This window comes from Molossus molossus, unplaced genomic scaffold, assembly GCF_014108415.1.
Source record: "Molossus molossus isolate mMolMol1 unplaced genomic scaffold, mMolMol1.p scaffold_m16_p_27, whole genome shotgun sequence".
In the NCBI taxonomy this organism is placed as follows: domain Eukaryota; kingdom Metazoa; phylum Chordata; class Mammalia; order Chiroptera; family Molossidae; genus Molossus; species Molossus molossus.
In genome coordinates, this window is record NW_023425363.1 from 2,915,713 (window position 1) to 2,935,398 (window position 19,686).

Genomic DNA, 19,686 nt, shown 5'->3' on the forward strand with positions numbered 1-19,686 from the left:
ATGTAACATTTTATTATTATTTTTTTGGTAGGTTTTTTAAAATTAATTAATTTTTGTTACAGATGTTTTTCCTTTTCCCCCCACTGATTCCCCCCTCCCCCTCCCTCCCTGCTCTGTCCCCAGCTTTGTTGTCCATGTCCATTGTTCATGCATACATGCATATAAGTTCTGTGGTTTATCTCTCCCCCACAACCCCCTCTTCTGGGGATCGTCAGTCTGTACCCCACTTCCACGTCTCTGAGACTATCCCATTCCTCAGACTGTTATGTTCATTATATTCCAAGTGAGATCATATGATATTTGTCTTTCTCTGTTTGGCTTGTTTCGCTTAGGATAATCCTTTCTAGGTCCCTCCATGTCATCTCAAAGGATAAGAGATCTTTCTTTCTTACAGCTGCATAGTACTCCATTGTGTAGATCTACTACAGCTTTTTTTATCCATTCGTCTACTGATGGACACTTGGGCTGTTTCCAGATCTTAGCTATTGTAAATAGTGCTTCTAAAAACATGGGGGTACATATATTCTTTCTGATTGGTGTTTCAGGCTTCTTAGGGTATATTCCTAGAAGTGGGATCACTGAGTCAAATGGAAGTTCAATTTTTAATTTTTTGAAGTAACACCATACTGTTTTCCATAGCGGCTGCACCAGTCTGCATTTCCACCAGCAGTGTACTAGAGTCCCCTTTCCTCCACACCCTCATCAACACTTGCTGTTTGATGTTTTGTTGATGGCAGCCATTCTGACAGGTGTGAGGTGATACCTCATTGTTGTTTTAATTTGCATCTCTCTGATGATTAGTGATGTTGAGCATTTCTTCATATGTCTCTTAGCCATTTGTATGTCCTGTTTGGAGAGGTGTCTATTTAGTTCCTCTGCCCATTTTTTAATTGGGTTCTTTGTTTTCCTTGGGTTGTATGAGCACTCTATATATATTGGAAATTAACCCTTTATCTGATATATCATTGGCAATTATGCTTTCCCATATAGTGGGTAGCCTTTCCATTTTGATGATTGTATCTTTCGCTGTGCAGAAGCTTTTGAGTTTGATGTAGTCCCATGTGTTCATTTTCTCCTTTGTTTCTGTTGCCTTAGGGGATGTATCAGTGAAAATTCTGCTGCGTATGATGTCTGAAATTTTGTTGCCTACAGTCTCTTCTAGGATTTTTATGGATTCATGAGTCACATTTAAGTCTTTAATCCATTTTGAGTTTATTCTTGTGTATGGTGTAAGTTGATGGTCTATATTTTCTTTTTTTTTTTTGCATGTAGCTGTTCAATTTTCCCAGCACCATTTATTAAAGAGGCTGTCCTTACTCCACTGTATGCTCTTGCCACCTTTGTCAAATATTAATTGAGCATATTGCCTTGGGTCCATTTCTGGGTTCTCTGTTCTGTTCCACTGGTCTATATGCTGTTCTTGTGCCAGTACCAGGCTGTTTTGATTACAGTGGCTTTGTAGTATAACCTGAAATCTGGTAATGTGATCCCTCCAACTTTGTTCTTTTTCAAGATTGCTGTGGCTATTCGAGGTCTTTTTTTGGTTCCATATGAACTGGATATGTAACATTTCAAAAACACCTCTCATTGGTATACAAGTGCCCAGGTATTGTGAAAATCCCCATGTACTCTTTGCTTTGTGTCAAAATTGTGAAGAGAATGTCCCCCTTGTTAGAGCTTTTAAGGGTTTCTTGGGTGCTTGTGTTCAGATTCCTAAGTGACTGTTCTTTTTAAAGCACTCTAATACAGCAGTTTGGGGCAGGGAGATCCTCAGAGCAGACTACTGGTTAGAGGAGTCCCAGGTCAGGCAGAAATGGCCAGTCCTCGTACTCTTGCTGTGGTCATTCACAGCTGGAGGCTGCCTGGAAAGAACGTGCTTTTAGCTCAAAAGCCAAGTTGAATTCTAGGATCCTGGTGGCACTAAGGGCTGGAGGTGTCAGCTAACGGCAGTCCTTGCAGCTGAATGCCATGTTCTTTCTTGAATAGAGATCCAAGCGGCACACCTCATGTCTGGCTTCCAAAGAAAGCTTGGGCAGGGGTGGGGGTGGTCTGTTTAGAGGGTAAATGAGATAAAATCCCCATCATAATCCCCTCCCCACCCTTTGCTTAAAAGACTTGGAATTGCCCTGGCCAGTTTGGCTCAGCTGTTGGAGTGACGGCCTGTGGACTAGAGAGTCTCAGGTTCGGTTCCAGCTAGGGGCAGTACCAAAAAGAAAAAGAGTTGGAATCGCACAGTTTCTTCCAGGTGGAAGCTCCTCATCCCCTCTGGGGCACATCTGAGGTAGAAGGCAGGTTCTCAGCTGCTGCCTCTTTTGTAGCCCTGGTTGGTATTGGCTGTGGTCGCAGCAAGATTCCTCTTTGGTGGTATTTGCAATCCTCTGAGTTGGGTCCTTATGACTTACTGTGGTACTGCAGAATGGACAAGAGAAATGGATTAAGTAAAAGACATGAAAATTTGCATGAATGAGGGCAGCTAGAATCAGAACATGTTGACGACTGTCTCTCTTACTTAGAAGGTCCCAGTTGACAGTCCTTCGATTTCCAACCAGGTTGTCAGTATTTGAGAGCTTCTGGGTGTGGTTGCGCATGTGCACTTTTCAAAGGCGTCTGAGAGTTGTATCAATCCAGAGGAAAGGGGGACATTTGGCACTTTTGCCTTTTTATATTCACACAAAGGTGCCCAGTGTACTAATGAGGTTTTAGTAGAAGGTGAGCTAAGAAGGCTTTCCCCACTATCACTGCTAGTTTCTCCCGCCCTACCCCCCACATGACCATTGTTTATTATAAGGGTGAATCCAGATGGGCTTATCAGTTGGATTTCTGGTAGTGAGCACTGGCTCCAGGACTTCCAAACTCTTTGGATTCGCAGTGATGGGGATAAACTACTGGCAGGGTCCAGTCATACTGGTTAAAGATGTCTTTGATCTCCTTCTTGGCATCCTTATCCACGTTATGTCTGGTAATAGGCCCCCAGGCCTTTGGAGATGGACTGACGGATTGCATAAATCTGGGCCACATGACCACCACCCTTCATGAGGACTCGATGTCCACACTGGCAAGTTGCTCCTTCCCCAGAAGCAGAACAGGTTCCAGTAACTTGTGTTCCAGTAGCTAGTGTGGCCGGATCATCTCCAGGGGCCACCCATTCACCTTGATGAGGCCAGTGCCCTATTTGCAGTGCCCTATGGTTGTGGCTGTCTTCTTGCATCGGAAGACCTGCAGGGACTGCAAAGGACCCTTGGCTGGCATGGCTGTGAGTGTGCACAACACCGGAAAAGCTTAGTCTTCGTACTATTTTTTTAAATTTTATGTATGTGTTTAACGGTGGAATTGAATGATATGAAACAAAAGTAAAAGCTTCTTCCCATACTCCCTCAGGTCCTACCCTGTATTAGTTAGAGTTAATGCTAACTGTGGTTAAAGAAGAGTCCCCAAATAGCCATTAAAAGTTGATGTATTTCCCAGGCTGGGTGGCTCAGTTGGTTGGAGCATCATCCCCATACACCAGAAAGTTGCAGGTTCAATCCCTGGTCAGGGCACATGTGGGAGGCAACTGATCAATGTATCTCCCTCATGTCGATGTTTCTCTCTCTCTCTCCTTTTTATTTTTTTATCCTCACCCAAGGATATTTTTCCATTTTTTGTTCAGATAGAGTGGGAGGGAGAGAGAGGAAGAGAGAGAGAGAGAGAGAGAAACATCCATGTGAAAGGGACACATCGAGTGGCCGCCACCTGCACGACCCAACCAGGGCCGGGGACAAACTGCAACCGAGGTACGCGCCCTTAGTGGGAACTGAACCCGGGTCTCTCTGGACTGCAGGCCAACAACGCTCTAACTGCTGAGCCAAATTGGCCAGGGGGTGCTCGCTCTCTCTCTCTCTCTCTTTCTCTCTCCCCCCTCCCTCTCTCTCTCTCGCCCCCTCCTTTCCTCTCTTTCTAAAATCAATAAAAATATCCTTAGACCTCAGATGAGGATTTTTTTTAAAAAGTTGAATTCTTCCTCATGTCATAATCTAGTGTGAGTTTGTGTAGGTCTGGGTAGTTACAGGTGTAGAGACTCAGGCTGGTGAATGTTGATCTTCAGTGCCTGACTTCCAAGTGCACTGGATTTGCCAGCAGTCAGGAGAATAGAACAAGTGTGTGGCGGATCCTGCAGACTTTAGTGGCTGGCCTAGAAGTTACACAAATAGTTCCACTCACATTCCACTGGCCAGACCAGTCATGTAGCCCCACCATGTTAAGGGATTGGAAAATGTCTCTATGGAGTGCCAAGCAGAGGACAGCATGGATGGATGTTGGTGAATACTAGCAGTCTCTTTCCAAACACGATGACTGCTCTCAACCACATTTGTGTCAATATTTTATTACAAAAGTTTTCATCAGAAAAATTGAAAGACATATAGTAAACACCCGTATACCCGACACCTAGAGTCTGCAATTAACATTTTGCTATATTTGCTTTATTTATTTATCTGTTCATCTAATTGTCTCTCTCTCCATCCATCAATCTATCTTATTTTTTAAACATTAAAAAAAAAGTGGTTATCTCTATATAATTCTACATTATATGCTATATCTATACTATTTCTTGACTTATGGACTTTCGAGGCTATCTACTAACCCTGATTCTGAAAGTCAAGGAATTAAGTGCATTTTTGCTACTACGTTCCTTTCCTCCCCCATTTGTACTAGTCATGCTTAAATTTTCTAAAATTCTTGATAGTATAGTAAAATGCTAATGGTGCAGTACAGGTGATGGATATATAATTGTTCACTGCAACATTTTTTCAAGTTTACTATATGAAATGTTTGTTTTTTAAAATATGTTTTTATTGATGTTTTAGAGAGAGAGAGAAAGGGAGCAAGAAATAGAAATATCAATGTGAGAGAGAAACATTGATAGGGTGCCTCCTGCATGCCCCCCATCAAGGATCGAGCCTGCAACCTGGGTGTGTGCCCCAACCGGGAATCAAACTGGGACCTCTCAGTCCATGAGACGATGCTCAATCCACTGAACCACACTGGCCAGGCTGAAATGTGTGTGTGTTTTTTTAAAATTAATCCTCACCCTAGGCTATTTTTTCCATAGATTTTTATTTAGAAAGAGTGGGAGGGAGGGAGAGGAGAAAGAGAGAGAGGGGAAAAAAACATCCATGTGAGGGAGATACATCAACTGGTTGCCTCCTGCACACACACCGACCAGGGCCAGGGCAGGGGATCAAACCTGCAACCCAGGTATGTGCCCCTGCCCTTGTCCAGGAATCAAATCCATAGCCCTTTGGTGTGTGGGCCAATGCTCCAACCACTGAGCAACATCAGACAGGGCTATGAAATTTTTATTTTAAAAAACTTAAAAATTCTAAGGAAATCTATGGCTTACTCCCTGAATTTCTTGCCTAATCAACTTGCTAGGTAAATAAGGATATGATAGCCCTAAGTTTCTTCTGACGTTTCCTCAGCGAACTCCGTACCCTATTTCTGGTCTGCCTCTCAACCTTTTACACGGCTAGAACGTTTTGTTCTATACTTAGTATGATTAAATCTTCTGTGCATTATTTATGGATTGATTCTGAAAATTGAAAAGCAATCAGCATTTCAAATCTTAGGATTCTGCCCTGGCTGGTTTGGCTCAGCAGTTAGAGCGTCAGCCCGCAGTCCAGAGAGACCCAGGTTCAGTTCCCACTAAGGGCACCCACTCGATGTGTCCCTTTCACATCGATGTCTGTCTGTCTGTCTGTCTGTCTGTCTCTCTCTCTCTCTTCCTCTCTCTCCCTCCTACTCTATCTGAACAAAAAATGGAAAAATGTCCTCGAGAGAGGATAAAATAAATAAAATTAAAAAATAAAATAAAATATTAGGTTTCCATAGGTATTATTTACTGAAGAATCAGGCAGTGCATTGAGGTTTACAAGGAAGGAAATGTCATCTTACATTGCTTAACTTGTGATCTGCGACAGACAATATTACTTTAACAGAAAAATAGAAGGAGTAAGGAGATTAGAAAGGAGTTGGTACAAGTATTGTAATTATTTACTCTTCAAATTATCTCAACATGCTTTTATCCTATTACCCAGCTTCTCATTTTCATAGATTGTAACAGAGAATTGAAGACAGAAAGCCCTGTGGTTAAGAGTTTGGACTTTGGAGCCAGACTGCCTGTTCATAATCTTAGTTTTGTCACTTTGTAGTTCTGAGACTTTGGCAAGTGATTTGCGTGCATTGAGCCTCAGTTTCTTCATCTAGGAAAGGGGATGGTAATATACCTCATAGGGGGTTGTTATGGTGATTAATTGATTAAAAGAGGTGAAGGGTTAAGGCAGGCTTGCACATAGAAGGCTGCAGTCGTTACTACTCCCAGCCTTCGTTCTGACTTCATGTTTTAGTTTGGACTTGGTTGCCTTTTGGTCCTCTCAGTCTCAGGTTAGCCCAGTCCTTCTTGGATCATTTCCTCATTCTTTTACATTGTCTTTGCTTTGGCTGGAGTGTTTCCAGTCATCCTCGATGTTGCCAAACTTTTATATATTCTATTAACCTCTATACTTACCTTTTTTTTTCTAGTTCTCATTTTAAAATGAGTTTTAAAAAGTTTGTTAACTATATTCTCTATTTTGAATATATTTGTCCTCTTCTTTTTCTGTTCATAGAAGTTTGAGGTTAAGTTGGGGCAGGGGTGTGGAGTTGGCTTGAGAACTTGAGCTTCTGTTGTCTATTAGTTTTAGATTTCAATAATTCATCAGAATTTTTACAGTATTCTCTAAGAGGAGAATGTAGTATGCATTTATTTCAGATGTATTTTGTTCCGTAGAAGAATTTCAGAGGTAGTGTTCTGAGAGGCATACTTTGGAAAATGTACCCTTTTAGAATTAATATATGTATGATGTATATATATATATATTATCTATGATAATACATAGTAAAGAAGAAGTAATATCAGATATATCTGTTACTATAATAAATGTGAATGAGTTAAACTCTTTATTAGAAATAAAGAGCCCCCTCCTCTAGATTAAGACAGAAAACAAAACATATATGTTGCAGAAAAGCATACTAGATGATACTTGGTTTTAAAAATTAAATCAGTTAAAGTTGTGAATAATAAAAAACTAGTTCTTTCGGTTTTCAGGTTTAGTATCTTGTTGTTCTATTTATAAGTCCAGTAAATTTTAATTCTCACTAATTGAGGAGATCTTTGATTAATATTCAGTCCCATTTACAAACTTAGTTAATAAGTTTTAAATTGTTGTTGTTTTTTTTTAATTTAATATATTTGTATTCCTGTTAAAAGTCTTACTGACAAAAAAGTCCAGTTTAGGCCTGATAAATTTCATAATTATTCTTATAAGCATAGTGATTCTTAAGTCCTCTCCTACATTCCAAAACACTCACACATTTTTCCCTTTCCAAAATGTAAGTGTTTCTTGGCTCTGGCCAGGTAGCTTAGTTTATTAGAGCATCATCCTGATAACACCAGGGTTGCGGGTTCAATCCCCAGTCAGAGCACATACAAGAAGCAACCAATGAATGCATAAATAAGTGAAACAGCAAATAGATGTCTCTGTCTCTCTTTCTCAAATCAATAAAGAGGAAAGAAAATTTTAAATGAAGATATTTCTTAATGCATAATACTATTACTACTTATTTAATTCTTTTAAATATTTATCAATTTGATTCTAAATCTTTTTAGGATGAAAAGATGTTTATACAAGTATTTTAATAAATAATATTGGGATTTCATCCGATATAATTTTGAGGGTTGCTTTCTCAGGTTGCTGAGGTTTTTTGTTTTTTTTTATCCTCACCCAGGGACTTTTTTCCATTTTTTGTTCAGATAAGAGTGGGAGGGAAAGAGAGGGAAGAAAGAGAGAGAGGAACATTGACGTGAAGGGACACATTGAGTGGCTGCCTACCACACGACCCAGCTATGGTGAGGGACAAACTGCAACCGAGGTATGTGCCCTTAACGGGAACCGAACTCGGGTCTATCTGGACCGCTGGCCGACGCTCTAACCGCTGAGCCAAACCAGCCAGGGCTGGTTGCTGAGGTTTTTTTAAAAAACAGAGCTCTCAGGCAGGGACAAGGATAGGAGTCTTACTTTGGACTCCAAATATCAGCTAAGCCTTGTTTGCCGTGATTGGGGCATAATCTTGAACATATTTGGTTAGAGCATTAAAAGGATACTCTGTGCATGATACATTTTCCCAGCTTTTATCTGAGGGTATCTATATTTTGCCTGCATCCCTAGATTAATAGTTTGCCTGGGTATAGAAGTCTAGGTTCAAAATATTTATAATCTCTCTAAAACACTGACTTCTAAACTTAAAGGAGGTGGTTACGATGCCCATGTACCTTAGATTCAAATTATATTTTACTTAAATCTTAGCTCCTAAAGGAGCTTGAGACTTCTGTTTAAATATCACTTAATTACAGTTTGCACTTCTTTGACACTTAAAATATGTAAATATTTTCCATCTAAGTCCAAGGACTTTTGACTTGATAGATCATTACCTGCTTTTCTTGTACTTTCTATGTCTTTAAGATAGTATCTCTCTTGATAGTAAAACAAAATGATTTAATTGTGGCTATCTCTTGGCTTTGTTTGACTTACAAGGTCATTCTACTGAAACAATGGTACCAGTTAAAGATACACACAGACCACAGAATACCTTATATCAGACAGGACCTTCTATACTGATAAAAGCACAACTTAAGAGGAAAAGGTAGCAGTTACAGTCATCCAGTAGCTAACTAGCGACACTTGAAGTGACTGAAGCAAACCTGTCAGAAGTTAATGGGATGAGAGAATTCAACAATTTGTCTCAGTTTTTCTAGATTGTTCATGGAATGGGTAAAGCATTGATCTCTTCTAGACCAGAGAGAAAACCTCATTATAATATCCTTTTTTTTTTTTTTTAATCCTTACCTGAGGATATTTTTTTATTTATCTTCAGATAGAGTGGGAGGGAGAGAGAGGGAGAGAAAGGGAGAGAGAGAAACATCGATGTGATGGAGACAGATCAACTGGCTGCCTCTCTCATGACCCCAACCAGGGCCAGGGACAAACCTCAACTGAGGTACGTGCCCTTGACTGAAATCGAACCTGAGACTCTTTGGTCTGACTCTCTAACCGCTGAGCCAAACCAGCCAGGGCTCATTATAATATCTTCCAGGAAATTTTACTAGTCATTCTCTGATCATAATGCAATAAAACTGTAGATAATAGAAGTTGAACTTTTAAAAACTTAATCCATTTGGAAAATTTGACCCTAATAGGAACTGAAACTACAATTATAGAAAAATAGAATAATAATTCTGTAGTACTTTATAAAGTTACAAATAATAAGCAAATTTATTCCTCTGAAAGCTTTTGTTATCAAAAAAGGAATAATGAAAATAAATGAAGTAATTATTATACAGGAAAGTAGAAAATAGACAATCAAAGAAATATTAGAAAACAAGAGGAAGTTTTTTAAAAGGCTAGATTAATGGCAAGTAAATTGTCACTGTGTCACGCTGGCCAGATAGCTCAGCTGGTTAGACTGTCGTCCTGATGTGCCAAGGTTACAGATTGGGTCCCTGGTCAGGGCACATACAAGAATCAAGCAATGAATGCACAGTTAAGTGGAACAATAAATCGATGTTTCTCTCTCTCTGCTTCCTCTATCTCTAAAAATCAATCAATAAATAAAATTAAAATAAATTGTGACTATGTCTGTTTCACTTTCTCTTACCCTCATTGCCTAGCACGTTACCTGACACATGGATGATTGGCACCTAGCAAATGTTTATTGAATGAATGATTATATGAATAAGCAAAAAATAAAATTAACACTAGAATTTTAAAAATCTGAGAGTAAGTTCTGTGTTAACTTTGAAGTAGATAAGCTAGTTAGACTAATTAAGAAAAAAGATAAAATATTTATAATTAGCCATGTAACAATATATATAATCAGAGATGTGAAGATTTTTAAAAAGAACAAAAAATAGAAAATTTTTGCCCTGGCCAGTTTGGCTCAGTGGTTGGAGCATTGGCCTGCAGACCAGAGAGTCCCGGGTCCAGTTCCTGCTAGGGGCATGTACCAAAAAATAAAGTACAATAAAATAAAATTTAAAAAAAGAAAATTTTGATGAAATTGAAGTTTTCTAGGAAAATGAAACTTCTAAAACCAATTCATGAAGAAGTGAAACACTTGGACAAAAAAAAGTTCTTGGAAGACATCACAGAGTGACTAAGAAAATAGCTCTGAAAATAATTCTGAACCCAGATGGTTTTATACGTGAAGTTTTTCAAATACAAGGAAAATATAATTTTTATGCCATTTAATGTCATCTAATGCATTTGTCTCCAAAGATTACTTTATTACAGAGGGTACAGGTAATTCTTTAAGGTACATTAGATGACTATTTCTTATTTTAATAATAAAAAAATTATTTTTCTCTTTATTAATTTTAGAGAGGAAGTGAGAAGGGAGAGAGAGATAGAAACATCACTAAGAGAGGACATCGATTGGCCACCTTCTGCATGCCCCCCACTGGGAATTGAGCCCACAACCTGGGCATGTGCCCAGACCAGAATCAAACCGGCGACTTCTTGGTGCATGGGTCGACGCTCAACCACTAAGCCACACTAGCCAGACTTATTTTAATAATTTAAAATATGTTAGAAAAATTGTAACAAGTACATCAAATCTGTGTCTGTGTTTGGGATGAGGTTAGGTTAAAAAAAAAAGTAACTCAATGTTGAGCATATGCAGAAAAAAATATGTATAGGGCAGGTAAATGCAAATATAGCCAAAACCGTGGTGGTGATACTCAAATAATAGAGACTTTAAAAATACTTTCAAGTACAGAAAAGATGGAAAGCATTCTAATTTATTTTAACAGAGTAGTACTAATGCTATTACTGCTACTCCTCATACCAAAGCCTTTAAAAAAGAGAGCTAATAGTCTGGCCAGTGTCAGTAATGCATTTAATAACATTTAATATCTACCTCATAAACATTTAAACTTTTAAAAAATATATATTTTCATTGATTTTAGAGAGAGAGGAAGGGGGGAGAGAGAGAGAAACATAGATCAGCTTCCCCCTGCATGCCCCCTACAGTCTGGGCATATGTGTCCTGATGGGGAATTGATCCTCACCTGAGGACATTTTTCCATTTTTTTGTTCAGACAGAGTGGAAGGGAGAGAGAGGAAGAGAGAGAGAGAGAAACATCGACGTGAAAGGGACACATCGAGTGGCTGCCACCCGCACGACCAACAGGGCCGGGGACAAACTGCAACCGAGGTACGTGCCCTTAGCGGGAACCGAACCCGGGTCTCTCTGGACCCCAAGCCGACGCTCTAACCGCTGAGCCAAACTGGCCAGGGCATGATGGGGAATTGAAATGGTGATCTTTTAGTGCACAGGATGATGCCCAACCAACAGAGCCACTCCATCCAGGGCTACCTCATAAACATTTAATAGAAAAAAATGTATTTTTTCTTAAGATAATAAATAAAATGGTCTGAAAGCCTCACACACCATGCATAATAGAAAACTAAACACATTCCTATAAAGGTCAGGAAAAAAAAAACTGTGGTGCCCATACAGGACATTGTTTTTAAATAGGCTACCAAAGCAATAAGATTTAAGAAAAGCCCTGGCCGGTTTGGCTCAGCGGTTAGAGCGTCGGCCTGCGGTCCTGAGAGACCCGGGTTCGGTTCCCGCTAAGGGCGCGTACCTCGGTTGCAGTTTGTCCCCGGCCCTGGTTGGTCGTGCGGGTGGCAGCCACTTGATGTGTCCCTTCGCATCGATGTTTCTCTCTCTCTCTCTCTTCCTCTCTCTCCCTCCCACTCTATCTGTACAATAAATGGAAAAATATCCTCAGGTGAGGATAAAAAAAAAAAAAATAAAAAAAATAAAAGATTTAAGAAAAAAGTTTATCCTGGCCGGTGTGGCTCAATGCTTGAGCATCGACCCATTCATCAAGAAGTTGCTGGTTCAATTTCTGGTCAGGACACATGTCCAGGTTGTGGGCCATATCCCCAGTGGGGGGCATGCAGGAGGTGGCCAGTTGATGTTCTCTCTCATTGATGTTTCTACCTCTCTCCCTTTCCCTTCTTCTCTCTCTAAAAATAAAGAAGAAAAATTAAAAAGAAAAGAGTTTATTAAAAATGAGGCAAAATTATTATTTTTATTTTTTATCCTCCCCTGAGGACATTTTTTCATGTTTTGTTTAGATAGAGTGGGAGGGAAGGAGAGAGAGAGAGAGAGAGAAACATCGACATGAAAGGGACACATCGAGTGTTTGCCACCTGCACAACCCAACCTCGGGCCAATGCTCCAACTGCTGAGACAAACCGGCCAGGGCAAAATTAGTATTATTTGTAGGTACTGTAATTCTCTTGTTAGAATAGCCAAGATGGCCTGGCCGGTGTGGCTCGGTGGTTGAGCATTAACCCATGTACCAAGAGGTCGCCGATTCCCAGTCAGGGCACATGCCCAGGTTGTGGGCCAAATCCCCAGTGGGTGCGTGCAGGAGGTGGCCAATCCATGTTTGTATCTCTCCCTCTCCATTCTTCTCTCTCTAAACTCATAGAAAGAGAGAGAGAGAAAAAAAGAATAGCCAAGATGAACAACTGAAAATCTATTAGAAATAATGAAAATTTGGTGAGGCAGCCAGTTTGGAAGTGCATATATGTGCATGTATGTATGAATATGCACATATATGCATGTTCTTTGCATATAGATATAGGTATAACAGTATCTTTCTTTATGGTAGGAATAGTCATAAATGATGGTAGTTTAAAAGGTCACATTCACAGTATGAGCAAAGTGTATAAAACCGGGGGAGGGGGAGAGAAATGACTGTCTGCTCAGAGAGTAGACTTTAGTGATGGTGAAGTAGATACCCCGTTATATGGAGGAATTATCCTTCATATATTGTAGGTTTTAAAATCAGAAATACTTGCTGAATTTTGTTAGATGCATTTTGGGCATCCATTCTGATGTTATGATATTTTTTGGTAGACATAATATTTGATGGATTTGAAATTTTTCACTTTATAATGAAATTTTTAGTCAGGTTTTTCTGAATTTCCCATTTGGAAAAAAAAATTTTTTTAAATATGAAAGGTGAATTAGCAGCCTAAGTTTATATTGGTTGCTGATTTATTTTGGTTGTTTTTGCTGTATATGTTAAAAAAAAAAGCGTGTGTGTACAAGGTTAGCTTTAGCTTTAACTTTAATATTTTGTGATTTGTTTTTATCTTTTTGCAGTTTAAAACTTCTGAATTGTTTATTTCTGGTATTTTTTTTCCATAGGTTCTTTATGTTTACTTACTCATTATTTTTTTTTAATATGTTTTTACTGATTTTTTTTTTAGAGAGAGAGGAGGGGAGAGAGAGAGAGATAGAAACATCATCGTGAAAGAGTTATGTTGATTGGCTGCCTCCTGCACTCCTGCACCCCTGCACTGGGGATCCAGCCTGCAACCCAGGCATGTGCCCTGACCGGAAATCGAACTGGGACCTCTCAGTCCATGTGATGACGCTCCATCCACTGAGCCACACCGGCCAGATTTAGTGTATGCTTTTGAAGACTTTGTCATTCAATGAAAAAGCACTTGGATGGGACAGTTCTCCAACTAGACCCAAACAGTTGGCATATCTTTACCCATGCCATGCCCCCGTTTGCCTGCCACCTTCCCTCCCAGCCATCGTGGCCCTCCGGCATCCCTATTTGCTTAACATTGTACGAATTGGTTCTTCTCCAGCTGAGTGAGAACCGCTTGAGAATCCTTATTGGTCTTACTCATCTCCATGGCTGCTAACACTCCACAGAGGCCTCAGCAAAAAGGAGGGTTTAGTGAGTCGATGGCAGCTGTCTCTTGTATTTCCAGGAAATGTTTGAATTCTCTGCTGAAAGTAGGTTTGATATTTTAAAATCATTGTGGTTGGCCAAATATTTAAAATTGAGATTTAAAAAATCATTTAGTGTTATGAATTTCAGAAAAGCTTCTTTCACAGAGGTTTTTCTCATTCCACATCACTACAAATATAACCCAGATATCCTGGGCCAGTGATTCCCCTGGGGCTGGCACAGGGAACCTGCCCACTTACTGTCTCCTTTCATCCCTATCAGAGACTGAACACTGTCCACCCCCCGCCCCCGTCTCTCACAGCTCACATCTATTCATAAATATTCTCTTACCAATATCCCCGACAGTGCTAGTTTTTTTTAACCCTTGCTCTGTAACTTCAGAAAAATGAATCTTTTATTCTTTACTCTTTATCCTCCCCTCATTTCCATCTACTTGTTCCAAATTGAACTTAATTATGGATAAGTGTTAAAGTTGGGGGTTATGATAAACCTGGAAAAGTAGTCATACATTTTGACCTGAAACTATATCCAATAAAGACCTAGTGCCAGCAACCCCCAAAGCCCTTGAAAATCCCCTTTGTTTTGTCTGCCAAAGAATTCATCTCCTTTCTCTAATTGGTCTTGCTTTCTCTCTAGCACCAGTAGCCAAATTAAAAAAAAAGGTCTTGAAAGGTTAAATTATCAGCAGCCTAACCTTCTGATTTATCAACAGATAAACAAAGAGCCTATTCATAGTGGTTATAGAACTATTTTCAAAATAATGTGTATAGTTTTATTTTGATCTCTTCTGCCCTCCCTTCAACCTGAATGTAGTATAGTACATTGTGCCAATGCTGCACGGAATCAGATGCCTGCAAACTGAACCAAAGATGTGGCAAAACCGTCTCTGCAGGTTAACAAAGGGGCCGCCTGGCTGATGGCCTTTGTGTGTGTGTTTTGTGTGCTTATATGTTTGTGTTGCTGTGTGTGTCCCTCACAACTTCCCTGACATCCTAACCTTTATGGCATTCTGCTTTAATGCCTTGATAGGGTTTTTAGTCAGTAGTTGTGATTAAGAAAGAAGAATGCAAATAAAGAGATAACAGTAACTGGCTCAGTGGTTACATGTTAATGTAAACTGTACGTTAAAATGACCTCTTCTTTATAGTAAATTCTGGTATCCAGAGCCTTCTGCTAACCATTACAGAGACAAAATAGTTCTTGAGGTATTACAAACATCCCCATTTTGTTTGCTATTTTCCCATTACTCAGGTCATCACTATATAACAATTCTGTAACAACCAGGACTCTGAGGGTGCCCTGGGGGCTTTTGATAGCTGTGGTTGGTCTACACTGGAGTCATATGCTTGCCAGTATTCTGGAATTCTTTCCTTTATCACCTGCTACCTCTAGTCTGTTCCTGTGAGCCTGGAAACCAGTAACTAAAGCTACCAGAACGGTGTATAAATCAGAGTGTTTCTTCTAATAATGAAAGGATGTAAAGTTTAGGGCACAGACAGTTTCAGCTTCTCTAGAGAGCTCTTGTTCCTGGTTAATGACGGTATCTCAGGTAGCTGAAGGACTACACTTGCACTCCGCTGAGCTGCCCAGGCCTCCTCTGGTCCGTGAACCATGCCATACTCCTCCTCCTCGCTCCTCTCTCAGGACAGTTGGCTCCTTTGTAGCTGGACCAGAAGACACATTTTGTCCATGGTGTCCCAGTTAACATTGATTGGGGGTCACTTGATGCCTATCATTTTTACTCTTAAAAGTGCCGCCCTCTACAAGATAAATTAGACCTTCATTCTGCTCCTCCTTTCAAGCCTTCTCAGCTCAGATGTCACCTCCCCAGGCAGACCTTTTCCCTACCAGGTAGGCTTCCCTTCTCTGCCAGGGTAAGATCCTTTGTTTGCTGGGGCTGTTGAATAACTCCCAGGGCTTGGTTGGGCCGAGCCAGGGTTGCTGAGAAGTAGAGAAGTTGAGGTTTCTTTTGGCATGAGGACCCTTGCAGGCCAGACTGGGGGGGATGTGTGAGGGACGGGAAGATGAAGCAGGAGGGAGAGAGGGGAACAGGGAAGTGCTGTGGACGTGGACTTAGGGGAAGGCTCCCTAGTGTTGCTGTGCACATTCCCCCTTGAGACCTTTTACTCTACTGTACCCCCAAAGGCTGTAAGAGTCAGACATGTTTTAGAAATGAGACTGGGTCTGTAATGAAGGGAACCAATACACAGAGAGACTTTTAACTATAAATGGATTACATGAAACTAACAAGTTCTCTTTTCCCTAGGTGACAGGTTGGATTAGACCAAACTGTGGATTCAGAGACAGACATTTGAGGTTCATTTCTCCTTTTTGACCTGGATGGGTTGAGCCGTATCTGTGATGTCCCTGTCACCTTTTAGAAGTGTAAGATTCTGACATATGCTTTGGGGGAGCTAGACTAGGAAGCATTTTTAATTTCTACAGAGGACTGTCTGTTTTTTCCAATTGTAGGCCAGAAAAGAAAACTTCCAAATAAGGGCGCAGGAGCTGCTCAGGAAACAAAGGGAGACTCATTGAAGTGCAGGTCTCGTCCCCCTGGAACGAGAAGAATGTTGTTAACTGACCTCGAGGTTCTGTTTTATGTCATATGTAGGTGAATGGTCAGCTTTGACCATTATTTCCAAAGGCGTTTCTCTTCAAACTTTTAAGATATTTGTGTAATACTGACGTGATACATTGTCCTCGAGAGTGCTGTGGCCACTTTTAAAACTGCCATGCTAAATGTGTTTGTGCCAGGAGCGCTTGAAAGCTAGATTTAGAAAAATTAGTGAAGGCTCACAAATGATTATGGTAGGCAGTCAATAAACACCACTTACCACTGCCACAGCATTGCTGGGTCAGCCCCAAAAGGTCAGCCATCTGAACGTGATGGCCCAGTGATCCTGGCGGGGTGATTCCTGGTTGGCAGGGCGCAGACCGACACCCGGCCATAGCTGTCAGGGTTACAGCCCAGGATGAGAAACGTCTGGTAAGAGCCGAATGAACAAAGCTGTGTGTAGAGTTGTATGTGTACCAGTGAAATCTTTGTAAAGTGGAGTCCCAGGACACATCGGCAGACCTCACCTGCCTCAGGGTGTCTGAAGTGTTTTGAGGAAGCATGTTTTGACAGGGCCTGAGCTCTCCAGGGTCACATTTCCCACCACTCCCTTTGGTCCTTTACTTTGCCTTTCATGGACATTTATTTATCTGTCTGGCTCTACAGGCACTTGAATTATAACCTCTGATTTTTTAAAAATAAGACTAGTTAAAACTAAGTAAGAATAAATTACAGTAAATAATTAAATGAATATGCTACACATGGATATATATTGAGTTTATAACAGATTGTCTTGGTTGCTTCCCGGGGAACTGCCTTGACGGAGATTTGGGTGCAGGAGGTTGGGCCGGGAAGCAGGCATCGCACAGGCAGAAGTGAGGTGCGATGCTGTTGCAGCAGCTGTTCAGTTTTCCCAGGGGAGCGCCAGCTAGGATGGGCCTCCACAGTTTTCCCAAATGAGGCCAGGTGCTCAGACCTTTGTACCTTCCCGCCATCAGCCATGGGAAGGCTTCAGGGGAGAATCTTTTTTCTTGCTTTTTCCAGCAGTCTTTCATTTCCTTTATGCGTTTTGCCCTGAAGAGGGCATTCTGATATCTTGAAAGCAAATAAACACTCACCCAGTATTTTCTTCCTTAAAAAGTTCATTCTCAGGGAGTTGGCTCCATGACTGAGCACAGGCTCTGCCTGCACCCAGACTGGCTGACTCAGGTCAGCCCCAGGCCTGACTCACTCTCTTCCACTTCTTGCTGCCACCCTCATCAGTGCCTGTTTACCCAGGACGTCTGGCCACCTCCTTCGTGCCTGGGGCTGGGTGGGAGCGGGAGGCTGCAAGGTCACTGCTTTCCCTGCACAGTGGAGGGTGAGAGTTAGAGGCCTTGTGATGTCAGGATGCATGAGAAATATATATTTGGTCTCCAGTTCTGGCACAGAACTCGTAAAACCCTTGGAATTTCTGATTGATAGGGGTAAGGGGAGCATCTTTTTTTAAACTCATAACAAGCTTCTTGCAACCATACTAGAGTTTGTGCTCTTGGAGAATGGGGAGCTGGTTGCCAGAGGAACCAACCAAATGATTAGAAGGTTGGAACCCTCATCCCCATCCTTGACCTCTGGTGGAAGGGAGGAGGATTTGGATATTGAGTGTAACTACAGTCATCAATGATGCCTCCGTAACGTCACTTTCATACAAATTATAAGCAGTGGGAAGCGGAGCTTTCAGCTTGCCGAGCACATCAAGGTGCTGGGAGGCTGCACACCTGGAGAGGGCCCGGGAGACCCAGGCTGCCCCCCGTCCTCGCCCTGCGCACCTCTGTCCATCTGGCTGTTCCCGGGTTGTTTCCTTAACCCATAATCTAGCAAGTAAACTGTTTCCTGCGCTCTGCGAGCTGTTATTAACAAATGATCAAACCTGAGGCATAGGTTGTGCAAAACCCCCTGACGTAATCCTGCTTGGTCACAAGTACAGATGACAACCTGGGATTTGGGACTAGTACTTGAAGTGGGAACAGTCTTGTGGGACTGAGTCCTTAACCTGCCTTAACTCGGGGTAATCAGGAGTGTCAGGATTGAACAATAGGGCACCCACTTGGTGTCCAGAGAGTTGGAGAACTGGTCATTGTGGGAAAACCCACACATTTGGAGTCAGAAGTCAGTGTGAAAACAGTGGAGAAACTTTTTTTATTTTAGGTCTCTGAAGGTCTTGGTCCTTCCTGCATTCTTCTGTCAGCTCTGGCAGGAGGACCTGGCCCTGTGACCTGCTCCCTGTAGGGAAGCACCTCCCCTCATGGGCCCACGGAGAGGAGGGTGGAACCCCCAGACAGTACCTAGGCATTCCTGGGTTCCTGCCTCTAAAACCATCATCAGATTGTCAGAGACCCTGACCTGTAGCCTCTGGTCAGAGAACATCTGCTGGAAGTCAGCCTGGTGCTTGGAAGTCAGACATTTGGTAATAAGTCTAAGTGTGAATCTCTCATTAATTTGCCTGGAAGTTGGTGATTCCCTTTGAGTCTTTAAACCTTTTCTTTACCTCAGGTGAAGTTTCCCCCATTGCTTTCTTCTTACCATCTGGGCTTCCTGTCAACTTGTATTGGATCTTTCCATTCTTCCTCTGTGTCTCTTAATTTTAAAAAATTGTATCATCACATTATCCTTTCTCTCAGAATTCTGAGTGAATTTTCTTGGTTGGTCTTTTAATTCACCGACTGGGTTTTTTATGGTGTTCAGTACTGCTGGTCATCAGTATTTTGCACATGAAAGCAATCTTTTCTGATGCCAAGTTTCCCCTTTTAATGTAGATATTTTTCTTTCAAATCTTATTGAAAATATGGGTGGGAGACTTTCTAAAGATCTGCTTAACACACTGGCCTTGCTGAGTAACCTGGGAGCCGGACGCGCCGCGAGGGTTGTGTAGTGCAGCTGCCAGCCCATGGTCACCCCTCCTTCCACCAGCCTTCCTGAGCAGAAGGAGCACCTTTGTGCTTCAGACAGGTACCGGGCCTCTCACTCCTGTGGCTCAGCCTTGGGCAGGGAGCATTGTCTGGCCTCTGCCGAGAGGGGTGGGAGTGTGTGTTGGGTGCACAGGAAGGTGGGCTCCGGGCAGCATTCCACAGCCTTTCCCCCGCACTGCACCATGCCACGCATTTGAATCCAGATGTGTCAGACTGGGCGAAAACACAATCACACAGATCATGGCACATTGACTAGAGGACATTCCCTTAATAAATTCAGCCTGATTTAAACAATGTTTAGTGCCCTTAGCTTATAT

The 19,686-nt window shown here is 41.6% G+C and overlaps 1 protein-coding gene and 1 pseudogene across 9 annotated transcripts in view; one reads left to right on the forward strand and one right to left on the reverse strand.

The window, feature by feature from the left end:
* SPECC1 (sperm antigen with calponin homology and coiled-coil domains 1) overlaps nt 1-19,686 on the forward strand; it is a 219,695-nt gene that overhangs the window by 64,239 nt on the left and 135,770 nt on the right. The gene's annotated exons all lie outside the window — the stretch shown is intronic.
* LOC118641259 lies at nt 2,809-3,252 on the reverse strand (annotated as a pseudogene).